General features: G+C 41.4%; 1 long non-coding RNA gene across 1 annotated transcript; it reads right to left on the reverse strand.

The window, feature by feature from the left end:
• Positions 1–182: 182 nt before the first annotated feature.
• Positions 183–14,920, reverse strand: LOC107502448. The gene is made up of 3 exons (XR_001595004.2): positions 14,678–14,920; positions 7,841–7,960; positions 183–1,576 (listed from the first exon to the last, which is right to left on the reverse strand). It is a non-coding gene; the product is annotated as an uncharacterized LOC107502448 (long non-coding RNA).
• Between the last annotated feature and the right edge of the window lie 1,152 nt (positions 14,921–16,072).

Here is a 16,072-nt window from a genome sequence, read left to right on the forward strand (position 1 = left end):
TCCAAACAGTGATTTTGTTCATTAGGCAGAGTTGCAGGCCCCAGCAGCAGTGGCTCTCTCCAGCCTGCCCCCACCTGGCCCCAGCCTGAGGTGGAGGAAACCTCCTTGGTGAAAAGCAAAAGGTCTCACGGTGAAATTAATTCAGACACTTCCACACATATAATATTCTTGAGTAGTGGTTAAGCTTGTAAATCCATTATTTATGATGCAGAATTGCCCGTGCAATGCGATGTGGATATGTTGGCATCACCACGAGAAACTTAATTTTTGAGTGTTCTTGTTTAGGGAGGTACAAATTTTACATCTTCGACGATATGTCACCAAACACTTTTTACATGGCTTACTTACGTACATCATTCAAAGTGGTTAGTTATATTTAAATATAGAATTCCCCTTCCTGATTACACTGAACAAATTAAAAATGGCTCAATTATTTGCATCCAAGTTCTGGGTTTCTTACCATTGCCCTCGCTTCCCTATTGTAGCGCTGAAATCAGACCTTAACTGCGCTTGTGAAACAAAAACACAGGGGGCCATTTTCATTGCAGAACAGAAAGTCACAGGCAAGCACCTGCATGCCTTTCTCAGTCGGGGGTGAGGGGCCAGGAGGAGGGAGGAGAAAGAGGAATGCTTCCATTTCCACATGTCGACTTCAAGTTGGAGATTGCAGGTTCCAGCCTCTGTGTGCCCAGGGCAGCCACTCACCTTCTCTGGGCCATGATTGCCTGCTCTTGAAAACAGCAACACTGCCAGCATGCCTCAGCGTTGACAGCAGAGAAAAACCAAAGTGACGACGGCAAATACACCAGGTTGTCACAAGTCCCACTCCCTTTCTGAATTGTACAGATCTGGAAACATAATTTGCCACCTTCCAGTGTCATGTGCCATGGGGTTGAGAATTCTATGCAAATCTGCTTCAGGTGGTTACGAAGATTCATGTGTCAAGGTAGAAGAAGGACATGTTTTAGTGATTTATTACTTTCACAAGAAATTTCGTAATCAAAATTTTGAAATTTTGTAATTAAAAAGCAATTCGCAACTTTTAAAACTTTAGACATAGGACAGGTGGGATCCCATTTCTATTCTTACCCTTCTCCTCTTGGCGGTGGGCTGGCTTTCCTAATGCACTCCCTTCACTTCGGTCAGAACCATAGTCCCACTGACTCGCTGGCTTATCCTTAAACTCCACACACTCTCTCCTCCAGCCTTGTTCTTCTCAGTCCCACACCAGGACCACCCCTCAGCCTCCTCTTCCAATTCCTTCCATCCTTCTCTCTGAAGCCTCTTCCAATACCTGCTGCCCCTCACTGACTTCTCTTCTCTGCACTCCTATAGTGCTCCCAGCGATGTCACCAGCCTTGTGTAATGATTGTTTCAATCACTTGGTGACTTGTACCAGCTTGTCCCTCTACCCTCGGAGACATCTGAGACGACTCCTACTTAAGTATCTGTGCATTTGCAAGGCCAACCAGAGTCTTGAGTTGAAAGTTGACAATGAATACTCACTACACTTTAGAGTAAGAGTTGACAGTTGAAATCAAAATTTTATGTGCACTCCCACTGCCAGGCACCTAACCTGTAAGAATATTTTCTCACTTACACAAAGATGCATATTTAAATTAGTTTATACATGGAAAAAACTTAAAATGGGACCCTGCACATAGTAAGCACACTATTCAGGATTCATGGTAGCTGTTGCCACTGCTACTGTTGTTAGTATGTTCCCAGCACTCTTGTTTATAATAAAAAAAAATCTGTAAAGAGCACGAACACTGAGCAGTAGAAGAATCATTAAATAAATGATGATACAGCAGTACAGTTCTATATAGATTTTTAAAAGAATGAAGTGAATTGATATGTGCGAACATGGAAAAATGTCCACATTTTTCTAGTTTATCGAAAAAAAGCAGATTATGAAACAATATGTATAATACAATTTTATTTTTTAAGTAGGAACTAAATGTATAATGAAATGTGTATATGTATTATACACATTCATGGATACAGCATAAAAGTCATAATTAAGAACACAGGTTCAGGACTCGGCTGCTTGTGTGTCAGTCTTGGCTTCAACTCCTACTACCTGTGTGATCTCGAGCAAATTACTTAAATTCTCAATGCTTCAATTTCCTCATCTGTCAAATAAAGAAAATAAAAATAACCTGCATCGTAGGACTAATATGTAGACTAAATGAGTTCATATGTTTAAAGCACTTAGAAAAATATCTGGCACAGTGAGGTCTTTCAATAAAAGTTGATTGTTATCAGTATTATTATCTGCAAAGGGAAAAGACAAGAAACTTTCCCTTTTTGTCACAAGCAAGTATGACTTACGTAATATAAAGATGCAACCTACTTGAAAACAGGTTGCAGGTTTGACTATTAAGGGCAACTGCTACCTGAGATGTAGTGTGAAATGTCAGGATGCAGGACCACAAGCCACGGCTTCCCCATTTCTAAATCCTGATTCTAACTCCAACCCACAGCCAGAAAATAAAAAATACAAGATGTTATTGCCAGCTGCTGCCCCCCACACTCTCGGCAACCCGACAACGTGCTAAAAAACTGAGAACATCTGTTTGGAAAAAAAAAAAAAAAGCATCAATTACTATTTTGAACGGAAAGAAAGGGACAGGAAGTAAATTTGGCAACCAATATATTTTTATTCATGCATCTTGACTGCCAAGGTAGGTTCTAGTGTTGCTTTAATAATCATCTCTCTGCATTAAAAGATGGTTCCAAGGATTACTAAGTACCATTCCCTCCACCTCTCAAAATTGTCCTCTTCTGAGACACCTTCCCAGCTAACCCCCATCCACAACACTCTCTGCCTTCCCCCACCTGGAGAAAGCTTTGGCCTCTGGCCTTCAAGAAGGTAGCATTCTGGTGACTCATGTTGTGATTTAACATGTGCTCCACCCATAGCCCAAAAGCACTGAGAACAGGAGCCTCTCTACCTTGGGCTTCATTGTTTCCACCATGTCCTGGCATGCCATCACTCAGGCTACAACATAAACCCCAATTCCTTAGCCCAACCTCAAGGCCTCCCCAAGCCTAGCCAACACTCCTTTCCAGCCCATCACTCCTTCTCCCCAGTGGGAGCCCCTCTCTTTCTGGGGATGCGTTAGATTGGCCAAGTCCCTGCTCTCCAACTCTACCTTTTGCTTTCCATTTCTTACTTTCGTAGCTACTGTTCCCCATCTATTCGCCATCTTTAGGCTATTGTCAGCATCACTTCCCTTCCTCTGAACTTCTTACTATCTCTAAGGCTGACTTAACACCCCAAATCCTGGTCTCTGATCTGTGCATAATAATCTCTTTGCCTTCTCTACTCTGCACCCTTCACCCTGTACTTAGCAAATGACCCAAATCACACAGCTACCCTCTGAATGGGGAGAGCTTATCTCCTGAACCAGACTGCAAATTCCTAGAAGGCAGGATGCCTGTCAAGGTTCTTTTCCTTTCTTATATTGAGCAGGTGAGGTCTAGGGTAGAGGGAAGATTGGGAATTGGGAGAAGGGGAGGTGGGAATCTTCTCCCAAAAAGCTAAAATGGGATTTCATTTAGTAGTGAAATATTTATTGACAGCTTGCTAACTTATGGCAACATTTTCTTATTTGTCTTTTTGTTCATTTTTCTAGCTAGGAAAGAGGAAAATTTGTTAAAAATTAAATCCAAAACTTTCAGCTCTGATAAGATGAGATTTCTCAAATGCCAATAATTCCACATGGCTCATCTAAAATTAGAGAGAGAGAGAAGTGACCAGGATTTTTAATGGATTGGCTTTCATAGTAGATGCAAGATAGTCAAAATCTATTTAAATGACTTGCTTAGGGAATTAGAGCAGCAGGCAATGCATCAGATGCCAGAAGTCCATTTAAATATTATACTAAGGGAAGGGAATTCATTTGGTCAAGCTGCTAAAGTGAACAGGCAGGGACAGAAATGCCCTGGAGAAGTGCTGGATGTTTCATCTTGAATCCATTTGTAAAATAAACACATTTATTTACCATGTTTAGTACTTCAACTATTTCCTGGAATCAGTATTTGCACACATCTAGATTGGGACAGCCAACTGGAATTAAAAAGTGACCAAGACTACAAAATTAATTTGACACTCCTTAATTTCCTTGTTTAGAAACACAAAACGAAATCCTAATCAAATTGGAAGTTTATACAGTACTTCAGTCTACAGCTTGGAAATTGTCACAGTGCACTGGCAAACAGCAGCCCTTAGCGCCTCCAGCCCCAGTGTGCTTGTTATGATGGTTCAGGCTGCAGCTGTTTATGAGCTTAAAATGCAAACATACTAACTCCTTTCTTTTGCAGGAAGAACTTGCATTCCCACTGACACCTACTGCTGTCTTACAGATGGGCCTAGCACTGAGATTTCAAATCTTCTACAGGAAACACACAGACACACACCCTGCTCAGACCCCATGCTATCCAGACACTTTTTAAATTGCTTTTCCAGTAGGATCCCAGGAAAAGGTTCTGTTTAACTACCACCTGCACATGGCCAGGATATGACCGGTTTGACAATCTATAGCCTCTCTGGTCCTGCAGTGGTCCTTGAGGTAACTCGGCCCCCTGCCTAGTTAATGACCCCTTATGGGCTCTGGATTGGGTGTTTGGTATCCTGAGTTTCCTGTGGCCAGCAGAGGCAGGAAGACCACACAGTATCAGGCATAACATCCCACAAAATGAGGTGTGGCACAACAGACCTACTGTGCTGGCAACTGGGGCTGGCTGCTAAGGATGTTGTTTAATGGCTCATGGGCTGGTTTCATTATTGAACGCCTCCCTCCTGGCCCCAGTAACAGAACTCCAGCAGGCAGGCCTGGCTCTTCCCCAGTGCTCACAAAGGTTACAGAAGCCTCTCTGCCCCTGCAAACTCTTTCGGCAACAACCTGACCTGTTCTCCCCATATTGTCAACAGTTCATAGCTGAAGCCTCAGTGGAATATCCCATCCAATTTCCCATAAAATGGGACATGAAAATAAACACACATATTGTACATTGGTTTACATTTCCTGCACAGACCCAGCAGGGGCGACAGGAAAGACATTAAGGAAACTATTTCTAAAGCAATGGGCTACATTTTAGCAAGAATACTCTCACTGACCCTAAAAAGAAAGCCATTTAGATGGCTAGAATCCCATATAATTCTTTGAAAACATTCTTAAACATTCCCATTTTAATTTCCCAAATCAATATGGCTAGCTAGTGCCCCACGCACGATGACAACAATTCATACTGATGGGGAAGCAGATATGACCATTTTTCTATTGAATGGAAAATTTGGTTATTTTTAAGGACATTATTCCAAGAGAGAAAAAGGTCTTAAGTCCATTGCACCTGACAGAGTATTGCTTTGTTCCTAGAAGGCTGGTTTCCCTTGACATCTCTGCCCTCATGAAAAAAGCATATCACAGTTGTCACCTTTATGTTTTCAGTCATGTGTTTTCAAGTACCTAAAAAGAATGTCGTCATTTATTTTTCTTGTGAAGAAAAGGGCTCACATGCACTCCCAATGCCAAAAATCTAAGAAAATGTTCCCATTGTACCTCTAATTCAGAGGACCCGGTGAGTCTAAGTTAGTGAGATGTCTGAACTAGAGAACAGGAAAGGCTGTTTTATTTCTTTCAAGTAAATTCACTAACTAGATAATAATCACTTGCCATTAGCACATTAAAATTGTATGTAAGTGGTGCTACAAAGTGCTAGAAAACAGTTTGTTCTCAGGCAGATAAATGGCTTCTCCTGGAGTCTTGTTCACCCTATAAATCTGCTCAGCAAACTCTTTCCTCATGGATCATGCAAACATCAGCCCCAGGCACCATGCCAGGGAAGCGCAAACACTATCCAGTGCCACCTGGAAACAACAATGCATCTTCCTCCACAATGGAACCATTTTACCACACCTGGGAACCTGAAAAACAGCAACAATAAGGAACCTCTGTAGGTAGTTTCATAGCCTCTCTCAGTAATGGCCTTCCTTTGGTGAGGGACAAAATGTTAGTCCCACACTGCAACCATCAGGAGAAACCTGATAGTCCTTCCAGGAAACTTCCCCCCACATCCCACTCCACACTAGCCTGCCTTGCTGCCCTGAGTCTTCCTCTTCTCTCACTACCAAGCTTCTCCCTGTGATGAGAGAAGGGTGAAGAAATGTAGTGTGCCTGAGTCTGGTGCTCCTTCTGATCTCCTCTACTCCTACTTCTCTCTCTGAGCACCCTCAAACCACTAAGGGGGTAACATGAGCCTAAGACCACTACTCTTGTGGGTTGGCCAAAGTGGGTGTCTCTCTACTCTACTCTGGCCTTGAAGAGAAATTTTCTCTTTGCCAGCTCTTCCTTGAGTACCTGAGCTTTTTCTCTTCTCTAAAAGCTAAACTTGTAAGATTCAGCTCAGCATGTGGGGCTACAGGACTAAGGGGATCACTAGACTGCATTTGGGCCAGGCCTTTGGACAGAAGGGCTAAAGGAGCCCTTAAGACCATGTGTGGTGCAACAGATCCCAGCAGGAGCAGGAGTTTCACGTTGGGGCATGGAGTCACAGCCCTGCAGAAATCAACTGGAAGCCTTTGACAAGAATGGCCACTCCGCATATCTCCCTTGAGTTTGCTCTAAGATTTGATGTTTGGGATCCTGCTTAAATAGCTTTCCAACTAATTACAACTAACCTAATGAGTAAAAACAAACAAACAAAACAAAACAAAACAAAAGCAGATAAGTGGAAACTTAGAACATTATAAACTAAGCTAATCCATACACAATGACAAGTCCCCAGATACTATGGCTTGACCATATGCCCATCCAGACATTTTCATAAACCCAGAAGAGTTAAAACTGATCAAAGCCTTTTGCCCTTCCTACACTTGCATATAATACAACTGCTAATATCTAGCACCATTATTAGGGTGAATAAATTTGACGTTATACATAAATAAGATCCACATTCCAAAGATATTAAGATTCACTGTTGGACAAATCGATCTTTCTCAGCTCTGAGAAGAAACTCTGTAGGGTAATTGGCTCAAAGGTCATGCAATTTCCCACCTACCATGCAGACAAGAGTGAAATCATACTTCTGGGGACCCTGAGATGGAGGTTGAAAAAGAAAATTCCAAGTAGAAGTTCCCTGATTTTATTTAAAATTAATGCAAATTTTATTTGACTCCATAATATAATAACAATCTTTCCATTAATTAACTTTTTCTCAAAAATTCTTAAGTAAAATAAATGTTCCAGGAAAATTGCCATGTTTATCCTATAGCTGTGAAGTTTGCCCAGCATACCGTCACCTCACCTCACATACCCCAGTTTGAGAAGAAAAGCAATGAAGGAACCAAAGCTGAATTCTAAATCTTGGAAAGAGAAGTGAAAACAATGCTTACCAAAGTAGGGAGAGACCAAATAGGATACTGATCATATTTTTTCCAGAAAAATTTTTCATAGCCACTGCTAGAAAATAATTAAAATATTATGCTGGCTTGTCATGAGGTTTCACACTCATGTGAAACTGTGTTCAATTGGCATGTGAAAAGGTTTCTTCCCTAGGGACCACGAGAATTTGGCTTAGTAATAGGCTCTGAGAACACCTTGAAGACTAATACAGTTAAGCTAAACTCCTTGATCCCTTAATGCACCTAAATTCTAGTGAAGTTACCAAAGGTGTGAGCAAGGTGCAAAATCCTCATGAGACTGCCATCAACTTAGCATTTCCAGTCCATGTGGCGATGTTAATTCCGCTTATCAAAGAGAAGTATAGAAAGGCAGGAACCCAAAATGAAAAATACTATAGATTGGTCTCAGCTGGGTTTTCCTGACTTTATTACCTTAGAAAGTTCAACACAGTTCTAAGTCTTCCACCTAAGATGGGAGCTAGTGGGAAGTAGCTTCTGGGACAAACCACCAGGGTCACGGTGGCATCTTCACTGGGTAAGAGCTGCACAAACCTGCCAACATGAATGAAGAAAGAAAAATCATTCTGGGAAGCAGGTTAAGGAAACTGTATATCTAAAGATGAGACCATTTTAAATTTTAATGTTATTCTTAGATAATTTGGCATACAATGGGATGAGGCCAGAAGGAAAAGATTGAGAGATATGGGGGAAAGGGGAAATAAGGAGGTCAAAGAGGAGAAGGAGTAGGGAGCAGTATGAAGGATGCAAAGCCCAGAAGAAAGAGAACAGGAAGTACAGGAAGAAGCCAGATTGTGGAAATGGAGAAAAACGCCCACCAAAATCATTTACTTAGGAGGCATGCTTGTGACATTCAGAGGAGAATCTTTAATTTGCTTTGGTTTTTTCTTACTGTTTCAGAACATCTGTGGCCTGAACAGACAAACTTCTCATTTGAAAGGAGGAAAAGAGACTTCACTTTCAACATAGATAACTTAAATTTGGCTATGACTTTATAAGTTAACAAATTTTTTTTTGAGGGGGGGTATTAGTATAAGCCTGAAACTTCAGGAGATGGACATTAAATTTGATGTGCAGTTCAATCCACCTTCTTGAAACAAAACATTATTATATTTTCATGATCACATCCTGTCGTAATTGAAATTGCAGGAAGAGTTTACAAAGGCATGATTATACCTAGGGAAAGTTATGGTCAACAGATTTACTTCTTAGAATTAAGAGTATCATTTTCTCTATTTTACCCCAAAGTCAAACATCAATGTAAATCTCTTTTTTTTTCCTTTAACTTCCTAGTGAAGGTACAACAAAATGGCCAAAAGGTAGGTAGAGCATGGGGAACAGGTGCAAAAAGGCTAGAAAATCCACTGTCCTTGAATATTTGAAAGCAGGCCAGAAAGTCTTCTGTTCTACGAATTCTCCACAATTTGAGTAGGCTTCCTAAAAAGGTCTGGCACTGGTCAGAGAATTCCAAATTACAAGGGGAGAAATCCCTTGAAAAAAGAGCTCAGTGAGAGATCCTCATGTACATAAATTGTAAAGACACCAAAAACAGGAAAATCTGCTTGCTAGTCCTGTTCTCACTCACTTGAGCCCACGACATTCATGTGCTTGGATGCAGAAAATAAAAATGGCCCTGCAGTCCCTTGAAAAACTTTTCTTAATCTTGATGTTACTTTAAAGACATCATAAATCACACAACCTGCCAATCTTGCCATGTTTTATAAACTGTGGGGCGAGGTAGAGCATTTCTGGCCCAACGATCTCCCAGTAACAAATGCCAGTTCTAACGCTGTGGTATTTCCTCAATACCGCTCAACCTCTTAAACAAGGCTCTACAAATATATTAACTGTCATATTCTCAATTTCTTTTTTACAATGGGAAATGATATCCTCTTATGACTAGCTTGATGGAGCCAAGGGCAGCCACTGTCTGGGGACTGAAAAAACACCCAATTGCGATGGGCAAGACTTTCCCACCAGCCAATTACCACCCATAACATTTTATGGGTTCCCTGTTCCCTATGAGATCCCCCAAGGTCACACCTCTCTGGCTCACCAGGTTCCTGCTCAATTCCAGCCTGCCTTTGCAACTTATCGCCATCCAAATAGGTGCCAAAACTGAGCCCCGTGGGGGGGAGGGGGGAACCTAGGCCTGGCCTTCAGGAGCAATCTAAAAGGCTGAACCCAGGCAAGCCCAGGGCCTGGCTTGCCTTCAGGAAATTCCGGGCTGTCTGCAGCAGCTGTGGTTCGAGTAGTACAACAAATTCACTTACTGAATGACAACAGCTTTATTGGCAAGCCAATTCAATTAAAGCCCCTGCGTCCAACAAAGTCTCCGGCAGCCCTCTCTGCATAAAGAACATGGAATCATGCCTACATTTCCCTGAGTGCCCTCAGCCCTAGCTGTCCCTCTACATGAGAGGGAGAGGGATGAATGAATTAGACGCGGATGATGGTAATTAATGGCTGGCTGTCAGAGAGTCATTTTGGAGGCTCAGTCATTGAAGGCTCCATATTAAAGACTGAATCCCGGCACAAAGTGACCAGGATGGGCTAGGACTCTCTTTCCAAATGGTAGGAGTATCATATGCACCTGGGGCAAGAAGGGAGGGGGGAACAGGGAATGGCAAAAGAGGGTTGGAGGGGAAAGAGAAGCAAAACATCAGGCTGCTTGCATTGATCAATGCTTTTGACACTATTGATACATAAATAATATGTTCATTTTTCATTTTTACAAAATATGTCCTTTAGGCAACCATTATGGCAAACTTACTTCAGAGCTCTGACATGAGCTTATTAGGGGAGAAAAGGGAGGGCTGACTATAGAGCAATAAACAAAACACATTTTCTTATAAAATATACATAGCAGATCATTTCACCTTCAGTAATGAAGATCAAATCAGAGTTTTTGGGAACCTTGTCACGGTCTTGCCAACCAATTGTTGGGCACTTGGAGAGAAGAGAGGCATGGAGGAGGAATATCAGAGGGGGCACTGAATGGAAAGAAAATGATTAACAAATAAGCTCCAACTGGCTCATTTATATGGCTATGGGCAGCTCTCCCTTTGCCTGTCGCCAAATCTAACAGAGCCAAGTGCAGGTTAACTACCTAACAGGAGATAACTTGGGTAGATTGGGCTTAATTATTCCTGATAGTAACAGGTTACCATATGCACTGTTTAGAGCATAAACATAAGCCAGGTAGTGAAGGGCCAAACTGATCCTTCTCCAACAATTCAAGTCAGGGAAAAGCCAGGCTCCTGGTCTAAGTCCTAGTCTTAGAGGTCACGGGGCCTGAGCTGTCACCCATGAAATGTGGGAAATCTGTGCCTGTAATAGAATGAGTCTCTTGTCTCACTCTTATACAGAGAGAAGAGAATTCTAAGTGGGAAATTCCATTTAGGGAATTTGTCTCTCTGCTCATAGTGATCCTCCAGAATGCTTACCTAGAACTCGACTTCGAAATTCTAAGTTCAGAGCAAATGTCAACTCCACCAGGAAGCCTTCTCAGATTCTCTCCATAAGAATAAATTATTCCCTCTGCTACACTGAAGAACTCTGCATATGCCTCTATCACAGTCTTTAATTCATTCTTCTTTATGCCATAGTCAGCTGTCTCCTTGCTTGCCTTCTCCAATAGATAAGGGATTCCTGAGGGCCAGAGTCTCAGCTTTGTATATAACTGGCACTCAATAAATCTAAGTGGAATTGAATTGAATAGCCCTTAGGAAATGGATATAATTTGTAAAGGCCTCAGTCTTGAAGAATTATGTAGGGCCTTATTATGACCCCACAGCCATCAAGATTTCACTACTGTTTTTCTCACTGCAGCCACCAAATTGTTGCCCACTTTAATTAGAACAGAGGCCAGATGTCTGGCCAGCTCTACTAGAACCGGAAGAGCTAGCAAGCTGGTGGAGTTTCCCAGCTGGGGGTTCAAGAGGCTGGCTTCGTGTGGTTGGGTCACCTTTCCTTGCATACTTCCTTCCCCCTTGCTTGACTTCCCTTCCCCCCTCCACCACCACCCCATCCTGAGGGCAGCTGTCCCTTTTATCAGCAAAAGCCCTTTCCTGACAACACATCTGTCCAGCGCAATGTTTCACCCTGTCCAGCGATTCAGTTACCCGAGGCATTTGCATCCTTGATCACTGCAAGGGCATGAAACATTTGTGTCTGTGAAGAGCCAGCAGAGGCAAAATATCTCCTTTCAGAAGACTACCATCCACTAAGTAATGAAATCTAATATTTAAAGGTCATGACATCCCGTTCATAGTAGATTTCATTAATCGATGTTTTCATGGAAAGGATAAATCCTTTATGCATGCCTTTTTCCTGATTTTTCCCCCATTTAAAAATGCAATGCTTATTTTTCTTTCCTGCTGTTAGCTCACAAAGACCCACTACTGTGAACCCTGGTTTCTTGTCTCCCAAAACTCACCCTGAGGGAATGAAATTCAGTCAAGAAAACAAGTAGAGAGACAAGAAAGTGTTCTAGTTAGTCGTAAGCATGTTTCATTAAATAAACCTTTACAACCCTGAAAAAAAAATAGAGAATGTCACTGTAATTACAAGCTAATACTTGGCACGTGAGTGACCAATACATTCAGTGCCTCAGAAATATTAAGCAGGGGATCACAGCCTTTATTCGGACACTCGCAAAGGACCATATTACTGACATTGAACATGACAAGAATGACATTGCTATTACAGCCACAAAACCCACACCTTTAGGTGAAGTTCAGACAAATAGGATATTATTGATATCCTTATTGAAGGATGGTGACCAAAACATATGCTGATTCTTTTTCACGCTGGAACACAGTCTCTTATGTATCTACACATGGCATTGAAATTGAATGAAGCAACGGAGATCAACACCAAAGCACTTAACTATGTTGCTAAGGATAGAAGAATCCTAACAACACCCCAAGACCTCTGAATAAATCAGAGATACTTTCAAGGTGTCTAAACACCTATGATTGTGCTAAAACCTTAATGCTGCATATTCCTCTCAATTTATGAAATAGTAAAGACCCAACAAATTGTTAAGTAATGCCTCATTTTCCCACTGTAATTGTTAAATAATGTCCCATCTCCATATTAGCTTCAACTGTAATTCCCACCATTGAGTAAATATCTTGTTTCCTGAATGACACTTTTTTAAAAAGACAGCAAAATAGCGCAAATATGAGAAAACAATATGCACAAAGATGCCCATCACAATATGCTTTATAACAGTGGGAAATTGGAAGCAATCAAAACGATGACAATAGGTAAATGGTTAAGTAAATTATGATACAGTACAATGGACCATCACGCAGCCATTAGGAAGATAAAGACCGTATAGCAACATGGAAAAATGCAAGTGACACATGCTAAGTGGGAAAGAGACTGAAAATTGTATTTCACTGTGGTTACAGCTAGATAAAAGCATATTTATTCTTTAAAAAAAGACGAAAGGAAAAAACAAAGATAATAATTGTGTTAGGGATAATGAGTGATTATTTTCCCTTTACTTCTCAAACTATCAGGAACACTATGTCTTTTATAATTTTTTTTAAAAATGTAAAACCAAGCAAGTTTTTAAGAACTATTTTTTTTCTTTAAAAATACTTCTAATTTTAGATAATGCACCTGGTCATCCACACAATTTAGAACATCCAAATATAAAAGTTGTATATTTGCCACCAAAGACAGCTTCCTTAATCCAACCTTTAGATCAAGGTGTTATTTCCATAGAACCATTATTTTTTAAAAGTAGCTATAATCTTGAAATCAAGAACAGTAATATGCAAAATATTCTAACCATATTCAACCCAAATTAAGATGTACCACATGGAAGTACTGACCCTGGAAGTTTGAGCATCACCCCATATCACTCTTCCCATCACTAATACACATCTCGGAGAGCTTTTCCTTCTGCAGACTATTCCACTGACTCAGACTTACAGGCCTCTTTCTAGATATTTTCATTCCAGTATTTCAGTATAATCATTAGATGGGGAAAAGCTGCAGCGGCTAACTCTGAGAGTTGGCATGTCAGAAGTCTGCTTAACCATGGATGCTGGTGACCAGCTGGTTGGCTCCCGGGTTGTCAATTGCAGTGAAGCTGCTTATGGTGGACACTGGAATAGCCACATAGGAGGGATGAAGGACTGGGAATAATGAGCCTTGTAATTTAAAATAAACCTGAATCTCCTCAGCCCTGTTACATAAGATCCCAGGATACTGAAAAAACTTGTAGATTTGGCCTGAGATTCACTGTCCTTGATCTTTGAAGAATTAAGAAGAATGAGAATAAAGGTATCAGAACACTAGCAGGGCCAAATTTATTTCCTTGTTCTTAATGGTACTTCTCATTGTTCTAGTGGATCATGCTCACGTCTTGACCATAATCCAGTCCCAAACTACTGCCTTCTGGACCCCACAGAAAAGAGAGTACTTAAAATTTATCTCATGGGCAGCTGGTAATAATCTATAGTCATTAGCTAGACAACAAATAAATTTCTAAATTATACATGAAGAACTCGGATTACCATAAGCTTATCCAGCAAGATATCTTACTCCCTTGGTTACACTCTTTGGGCTTCATATTAAATCATACACAATTTCTGTATCACCTTCTCTTTAGTCTAAGGTGAGTAAAACTTATGATCCCATGTAAGCTATAAACGCCAGTCATTTTTAAGACAATGGCCTCTGTTTAGGATTTGGCTTCTTGCCATAACACTTTTGATGACTTTATCAACCCCAGTATATTAAAATATCCAAACTCAAACTCATAAGCACAAACTGTCTAACATTGGTCTGTGAGTCTACTCCTAAGACTAGCTCTTTAATTTGTTACAGCTACTTTTATATGCAACCTGAGTACAAAACAATATCATATTCGGTTTGGAAGCCGGACCTTATAAAGTGTGAAATCTTTTAACAGACCATAGGAGTGCACAAAACAATTATAGCAACTATTGCACATATTTTAAAATGTGACTCTTATGCTGGCTTTCTTCCTCATTGCAATGCTTCTGGTCTCATTTCTTTGGTCAAAACAGTAAGTTATTTCAGCCATGTTCTTCCCAGAGAAATGGAAGGAAGAATTTAGTTCTTCCTTTGGGTACAAGTTCTAAACAGGACCTCAATTAAGAGAGCTAGGCAGAGGAGTGAAAGAAGAGGCATCCCCCCATAAGAGTGATTTTTAAGAGGCAAGACAGTCATACTTTTGCATGGTATGAGCAGAGTTTAAGAACTTACATCAGTTCCCGGCAAGCACAAATGATATCTTCTCACACCACACACTGACTGTACCACCTGCTCAGCAACTTCCCCTTTGGACTCTCAGGTTTTTTCAAATCTTTGCTTGGAACAGTTTTTTAAACCTACAGTTAAGTCAAGTGCTACCTCCTCCCTCCAGAAACCTCAGCTCACCCAGTGTCAAGGCAAAGGGCTATTGCTGAAAGCAGGCATTGAGTTGGAAAGACACCTGGGCACCCTTTAGTCTAGTAGTGGCCACCAAAACCAGAAGAGCCTGTGACCCAGCCTCAGAGACTCTGGTACAGTGGGCCTAGAAGCCACTTGGGAATGCATGTGTGCACACACGCGTGCGCATGCACAAACACACACACACATACACACACACACACTCGCAACTCTGTCACAGGTGGCTGAGGACAGCACTTTGAGGAACAATGAGGTAGTCCAAAATTCTTTGAGGCTCAGAGAAGTAGCCTAAGACACATATCAGTTGGCAGTAGAGCTAGGAGCAGTATTCAGGTCTGTAGACTTGCCGCATCCTGCTGCCCCAGGGAGCTAGAGGAAAAGCAATTACAGCTGGAGGATGGGCAGCACTGCTCTCCCCAGTGGATGCCAATGTGTGCTGTGAAGTTTGGAACTGGAAGAAGGCACGTGGTGGAGATACTCAGGGGTCCTATTTCCACCCTCGATAATGCCTATGGCTAGTCTTCTCCACAGAAGCAATGGCAACAAAACTTTTAGGTATCTGCATGTGATCCACCATCTAGACAGAGCTGGGCATTTGGGGATGATTTAGCAAAATCAGAAAATCTGGTCCCGCTTCATCAGGTGCCAGTTATGTGTCCATGAGCAAATCCCTCACAATCGCTTAAACTCTGTTTGCCCATCAGAAAAATGAGCCTAATGCCTTCCCTCTCTATTTTTCTGAATTGTTATGAGGATCAAATGAGATCATAGGGTGTTTTTGAAAATTAAAACCTCCTGAAAGCATAAGGTTCTAATTCCTTATGGATCTTGCACAAAAATGGAATAAACGTACCCTCTTCTAACACAAGTATTGGCTAATGCAGAGCTTCTCCAAATGACCAAAATTGCTCATATCTTCTAGGAAGCCTATAGCCATTCTACACAGTGTCAGTGTAGACCTGTGGTAAGCAGAACAGAAATAATAAAGCCTTTAGAAGGCACTTGGGATACATTCAGACTTGAACCCTTTGGCTCCATTGACTTTCTATAGCCAAGATCCACAGCTGCAGGACTAGGATTTATCTGGTCCACTAGGATTTATCTGGTCCATTTATCTGGTCAGAGCCAACATGATTTGGGGGCCTTTGATGGCTCTCATCCACAGCTATCTAAATACGTTATGCTAAAGGCACTTCCTGTGCCTCCTAT

This window comes from Rousettus aegyptiacus, unplaced genomic scaffold (genome assembly GCF_014176215.1).
Source record: "Rousettus aegyptiacus isolate mRouAeg1 unplaced genomic scaffold, mRouAeg1.p scaffold_m13_p_7, whole genome shotgun sequence".
Taxonomy (NCBI): domain Eukaryota; kingdom Metazoa; phylum Chordata; class Mammalia; order Chiroptera; family Pteropodidae; genus Rousettus; species Rousettus aegyptiacus.